Below are 7,785 nucleotides of genomic sequence, written 5' to 3'. Positions count from 1 at the left end.
ATGTATATGTGCTTGTATATTCTCACAGATACCATGTGGACTTTACTTCATATATATATATATATATATATATATATATATATATATATATATATATATACACAAAATGTATACACAAAATGTATACAATGTGCCCTCCCGGTTATCACCATAATGGCTTTATGGCAACCTCTGAACTTGGGCACAGAGAGTACGGATATATATATATATATATATATATATATATATATATATGTCCGTATGCACATACATGTACAAACACGTGTATATGTCGATAAAGATTGTCTCCGACTCCGGAAAGAACTCCAAAACGTTAATAAAATACATCAAAATTCCCTCTTGACCCTATAATACGAGGAAAATTCTTTACTTTGAAAAAACAGTATAACACAAACCATTTGACAGAAAAAGAAAGAACTTAAATTGGCCAGATTAAACAATTGGAATTCTCAAAAGATGAGCCTCCTCAGTTTTGGAAAATACTGAAAGAAATCTTCTCAATAATAAATACCCCATGACACATATTGATAATAGTAGAGATACTTTAGATACTCAGGGACCAATCCCCAACCCATCTGAAAATAACTTTATAAATGATAAAATACAGGAAAGCGAAATCAGAAAAGCTATCAGTCATCTTAAAAATAACAAGGCCTAAGCAGAAGACACATTATGTAATGAAATGTTTAAATGTGGAAGTTATTATTTAATAAAAGCTATACAAAAATTATTTAATAATTTTTTTGAATCTGGCAAAATACCACAGAAATGGAATACTGAGTTAATAGTACCAATATTTAATTCCGGGTCTAAAACAGACACTTCAAATTACAGAGGCATTGCAATATCTAGCTACCTTGGTAAATTGTTCACCTGTGTGTTGAATGCTAGGCTAGTATCTTTTTAAACATGAATAATCTAATGACTACAAACAATTCGGTTTCAAGAAAGACTGTGGAACAATTGACAACTTGTTCATACTGAAAACAATTATCAACAAATATTTACATAGTAAACACACCAAGGTAAAGGTCCAAAATCAAATAAATTGTATGCCGTTTCATTGATTTAAGGAAAGCCAGTGTTTGGCATGAGGGTCTTTATCAAAAGCTAATCAATAATAATATCAGCGGTCATATGTTTAATATCATGATAAATATGTACAATAATTTATATTACAGGATAAAATCGACTGAGGGATTAACAGAAACTTTTCAGTCTACAACAGGAGTAAAACAAGGATGTAACTTAAACTCAACCCTTTTTAATATTTTCATAAATGATCTTCCAAATATTTTTTGACAACGACAGCTCTGACTCTCCTACATTGCTTGATACAGTAGTTAGCTGTCTATTTTATACGGATGGTGTAGTAATTCTATCAAAATCAAAGACAGCCTTCAAAATTGTTTAGACAAATTATCAACATATACCCAAAAGTGGAAATTACATGTCAATACAGACAAGTCCAAAGTAATGATTTTTAATAAGACAAATCGGCTACTACATAGCAATATATTCTTTTTTGAGGGAAGGGAACTAAATGTTGTGAATCAGTTTAATTACCTAGGAGTCACGATAACACCAAATGGTAAATTTAAAACAGGCATAAATATATTAAAGAAAAAAGGTATGAAGGCTCTCTTTGCCCTGAAGGGAAAAATAGGCCCGGGTATCAACTTAAGCATTCCCCTACAACTCAGTTTATTCGACAAATTGATCAGACCGATTCTTACATATGGTAGTGATATATGGGCGGATGAAAGTAAATACAATGCTTCTATGGAAGGTGTGCATATTAGTTTTTGCCGGTTTATTTTGAAAATTCCAAGGCATACCCTGAAGATGGCAATATACTGTGAGCTAGGGAGATACCCAACTTAAACTTGTGTACAAACTCAACTGATTAAATATTATAGTAGAGTGCTAAATAGCCAAAATCCATTGATAAAAGAAGCCGTCATAGTGAATAAAAATAACAAAAGCAACTGGTACATTAAAATTGAGTCACTTTTAACTAAAATGGAAGAATCACAAATATTAAATTTTCATGACATCTGTACAGATAGTAAATTATCAATTATTAAAAATAAGTTGTGTAATATCTTTAAGTCCGAAAGGACTTAAAGATATTTTTTGTGACACCAAATTTTTGTGATACCAAAAATAAACCAGATATGAACTGAATATGCTCACGTGTATACAACAGGTTCATTAATAGTAGTGCGCTTCACAGAACAATGAGATATATGTTATCACTATATGTAGCAGTTTTTTTTCAACTTCGCACAGTACTCTCAGAGTTTAATCACGAATTACAAAACTTTATTTAATATGCAAATGAGCTGTTCATTAACTTGACACTGCTCAATGCTTTATGGGACAATTAGATATCCACCACATCAACATTTGTAGCACGTTTTATTTAATTTAATGCGGTAATTTAGAGTAATGTCACTAATTACAGGTTCATTAAATATGCAAATAAATCCTAAATTAACTTGACACTGTTCAATGATTCATAGCACATTTAAATATTTATCAAATCAATATCTATAGCCGTTTCACAAAATTTTGGTGCCAAATTTCAGAGTTATATACCTAATTACAAAGTTTATTAAATATGCAAATGAACCCTTAATTAACTTTACACTACTTAATGCTTTACAATACAGTTAGATATCTGTCGTATCAGTATGTGCAGCACTTTTCATCACATTTGATGCAGTTATTTCGGAGTTATATGACTAATTATAAGACTTCATGAATATGCAAATGAGCTAATTATTAATTTGACACTGCTCAATGTTCCTCAGTACAATTGGATATTTATCAGATCAACATCTATAGCAAGTTTCATCAAATTTAACGCTGTAATTTTGGAGTAATATCACTAATTACAAAGTTCATTAAATATGCAAATGAACCCTTAATTAACTTCACATAAGTAAATGCTCTACACCACAATTAGATATCTGTCGGATCAGTATCTGCAGCAGATTTCATCACATTTGGTGCAGTTATTTTTGAGTTATATCACTAATTACAAAACTTCATAAAATATGCAAATGACCTATTTTTTAACTTGACACTGCCAAATGCTTCTCAGTAAAATCAAAAAGATATCTGTACCCAATTTCACTGACTTGGGTGCCGTAATTTCAGAGTTATATACCTAATTACAAAGTTCATTAAATATGCAAATGAACCCTTAATTAATTTCACACTACTAAATGCTTTACACTACAGTTAGATATCATTCGGATCAGTATCTGGCAGCAGATGTCATCACATATGGTGAAGTTATATTGGAGTTATATGACTAATTACAAACCTTCATAAAATATGCAAATGAGCTATTATTAACTTGACACTGCCTAATGCTTCTAAGTATAATTAGATATATATCAGATCAATATTTGTTGCAAGTATCATCAAGTTTGGTGCAGGAATTTCAGAGTTATCTCACTAATAACAAAAGTTCATTAAATATGCAAATGAGAAGATAATTGACATGACACTCAGAGTATCATCATAATGGTCATAGGTTGTCATCTGTGAAAAGTTTCATGAAATATTGTGCAGTATTTCTTGCTATATGTCTACACTGTCATTACCGTCTCCATAGGGAAACCATTGTACGGAAAAAAAAACGATATTGCATAACTTCATTAATATGCAAGCCACACTAACCAAAATCTAATCAGTTCTTGCAAGTGGCGTATGGTACATGTGTACTAAATCTGACCTGAATCCGTTCAGGCGTGTTTGAGTTATCGTGTAAACAGACAGACAGACAGACAGACACACACACACACACACACACACACACACTAACACACACACACACACACACACACACGGACAGACATACAGACATCGCTATGACATTAGCCCACGTGTTTACACATGTGAGCTAAAACGGAAAAGGAAACAAAAACATAGAGAATATTCAAGAAGGATAAAGCACTTGAAAAATACCTTATAGAAAGAAAAAAAGCACAGCTGAGAGACACATTAACAAAATTCAGGCTCAGTAACCATAGACTACACATAGAAACGGGAAGACAATCTAAAACCCCATCAACGAAAGAATTTGCAAAAGATGTACACATAATCATATTGAAGATGAGTCTCATTTCTTATTTATTTGCGAATACTATAAATCAGAACGAGATACATTATACAATACTATTCAATCAGTACACCCAACATTCCAATCATTATCACATAACAGTCAACTAGAATCCATGATGAATAACAAGAAAGTATGCATTCCCATAGCAATGTACATTAACAAGTGTTTACTCCTGAGAGATCAGTTACAAACAAGAACAATACAAACAAATATTCTTTCCAGTTTGTGTTCCATTTATGTATATGTACCTTTACTGATTTATTTATTCTGATTTTGACTTTTTTGGCTACTTATTGTATTGCTTCTTTGAAGTCTCTATGTATGACGATGTTTACCCTTTCCTTAGGGTAAAGTGTGTCAATAAAGCAGTAGAGCATTATATGTATGTTTGTTTGTGTGCATGTGTTTGTACGTATGTATGTATGTATGTATGTATGTATGTATGTATGTATGTAGGTATGTATGAGTGCGTGCGTACGTGCGTGCGTGCATGCAGGCGTGTGCGCATACATGTATGTATGTATGTGTGTGTATGTATGTATGTATGTATGTATGTATGTATGTATGTATGTATGTATGTATGTATGTATGTATATATTTATCACATGAACTGGCCCGTATCTCCACCTGTGTGACGTACACCAGCACGGATAAGAAATCCGTATTACCCCTGTTGTACGTCATCCAGCCGGTACTATTTTCAGTCTCGAGATACGGCATCCCCCCCCCCCGACAGTTTTGACTGCGTTCGCTTACCCTTGAAAAGTCCTGCACATTTTCATATACACTGCTTGTATTTTATTGAATAACATGAAAATATGGCGTCGTTTAATCTGCTTGTTCAGAATTTGAAAGTAAAGTGTTCCACTAAAATTCAACTTTTATTCCATTTTCCCGGGTAAAAATGAACGCGGGAAGCCAGCGACACTTTTTGTCGTCTGCAGCTCCGGAGGTTGCGATAGATCTCATACCAGCGGTAGTGTCCAGACGTCCTTCAAGTCGGACGGAGTGGCCTGCTCACTATGGCTGATCAAACGCAAGTGACGAACTGGACGAAGACATATATTCGTGAAATCTTTCGCTTAGCTGAAGAACTCGGCGTGACGGAAACCGATGGCTTTTTGACTGATGAGGAGCGAATACAACCGGCTCCGACTGTGACCACAGCTCAGCTTCCGACCGTGGCGGTAAGTTCGCGATACGTCGAATTTTTTGAAAGCGACAAACAACATCTCATGGAGGAACAACGCAAGAAAAATACCGTAAGAGCTACGAGTTGTGCTGTCAACCAGTTTCTAAAATGGATGACAGCAATGCGACAAACTGAGACGAGACCCGTTCACGAAATTCCTCCGGTCGAACTTGACGGCTATCTCGGCAGTTTTTTTGCAGGTGTTAGGCAAAAGGACGGCGCGGAATACGAACCTGACACCTTGACATATATATCAGAGGGGAATCGACCGCTACCTCAGTGAGAACGGATACGCGTATTCCATCTGTCGCGATCTGCAATTTCGACATTCGCAGGAAACACTCAAGGCGAAACGTTCTCAGTTAAAATCGCAAGGTAAGGGAAATAAGCCAAATGCTGCTGAAGAGCTCTCCGAACGTGAAGAAGATACTCTGTACGAGAAAGGCGTCATCGGTACGCACAGCCCGGAAGCGTTGTTGTTTCTCGTTTGGTTGAACAACCAAAAGCACTTCGGCTTCCGGGGATGTCAAGAAAGTCGGCAGATGTTATGGGGTGACGTTGCCTTAAAGAAGACCGTCGACAACATCGAGTATTTAGAGTTCAATGAACGGGAAAACAAAACAAGATCGTCCGGCAAAGTTAACGAACAACCGCGGGCGTATCCACCGAAAGCCTTCGCGGTTCCCGATGACCCCACTCGATGTCCCGTATTTGCATACAAACAGTATGCACTCCATCGGCCTCCATCACACCTCGGTAGCGACGCAGATTTTTATCTCGCGATAAATTACAAGCCGGAAACCAATCTCTGGTACAAGCGTCAGCCGATGGGTGCAAATAAACTGGACACCATCCTCAGCACAATGTGTAACAAGGCGGGCATAGCCGGTAAAAAAACAAATCATAGCATTCGGCGTTCTACCATCCGGCGTTTACACGACAGCGGCATTCCACCAACGAAACTGATGCAACTTTCAGGCCATAGAAACGTCCAGAGCATAAATCATTACGCTGTCAATTCTATGGACGATCAACATCGTATGTCCGAGATTTTATCGCGGTCGCGGGGTTCTCGCGTAATGCCTTCTGCTTCGGCTGGAGCACCACCACCACCTCACCACCACCAAGCCGAGTTCATGCATCAGAGCAACAGTGACATTGTGTTATCGGTCTCAGACAACGTCCGCGCAGAAGGCGTCGCTTCGATATCAACTCCAGCCCCGGCCGTCGCCACAAATATCAACAACGTCGTGTCTGCTAGTGAAAACCGTCTTAAAACAGCTACCGGTGGGGTTTTTGGAGGCGCGACCCTGAACAACTGTAAAATAAACGTTGCAATCAACATCGGTGCATCGAGGTCTCCAGCACGAAAACGCCGAAGAGTTGCTGTCATTTATGACAGTAGCGACGACAGCAGTCAAAGTCAGCCCAGCTAAAGTCTCAGTTGGCTGCAAAAACAGTCCTTTTCAGGACTAGCAATCCATACCATAAACGGCCCTTTTCAGGGCCACCAAATCCTCAAGAAAGAGAACTACCGCTACGTTTATTTGTCCCCGAAATATTTATTTTTGATCTTCATTTGCTATGGGCACGTACAGGACCCACAGCGCGAGACAATGATTGACATATTTGTCCTGAAAGTATCATGCCCACGTGACTGATCTCGATATTGTGATTGGTAGTAACGACGCAAAAAGTATCAAACTTCCAAATCAATGGGATTTATGAATGAAAGTGCTCATAGTTTATTTGCATATCTCGTTGGCGACGGACTTATCACATATACCAAACAAAGTAGTTCCATTGCAGAAAATTAGCGACCGCTTGGTCAGTTTAGCAAGCTAATAAAATACTAACTAATAACCCATTTTTTAACTAAAAGTAAGAAGACTGTTCATGTGATAAATATATAATCCCATGGTATTTTTCTCTGTTTGACGTCATCGTATACTCGTGTTTTTCGCGGAGCCGCACAACTTCTCGCCTTCGGCTCGAAGTTGTACGGCTCCGCGAAAAACACTCGTATACGATGACGTCAAACAGAGAAAAATACCATGGGATTATATATAAGTATGTAATGTATGTATGTATGTATGTATGTTTGCGTATGTTTTATGTGTCAAGTATATAATTATATATGTGTTTGTGTGTGTACGTATCCATGCAGAAACTATAATGTCTGAGTGTATACGTGTAAATATGTGCGATTATACGTTTTAAATGCGTAAAGTAATTATTTTACTTTTGGCACCTCAAATACAATAATCCCTTTTGCGGGTGGGTATACATGAGGTTTTGATACAATGCGCGACATATAGCATGAGCTGGAATTCGACTGCTATATGGAGAGCGCTGTACCAAAACGAGTGTATACCCGACTGCGAAGGGGGTTAGGGAGCATTCGTTTTTTACAGGGGGGGGGGGGGTCGGGGGTCGGTGGAAATCAGGGGGTTGA

Source organism: Ptychodera flava, chromosome 2 (genome assembly GCF_041260155.1).
Source record: "Ptychodera flava strain L36383 chromosome 2, AS_Pfla_20210202, whole genome shotgun sequence".
NCBI lineage: Eukaryota > Metazoa > Hemichordata > Enteropneusta > Ptychoderidae > Ptychodera > Ptychodera flava.
Note: the sequence above shows the minus strand (reverse complement) of the source record.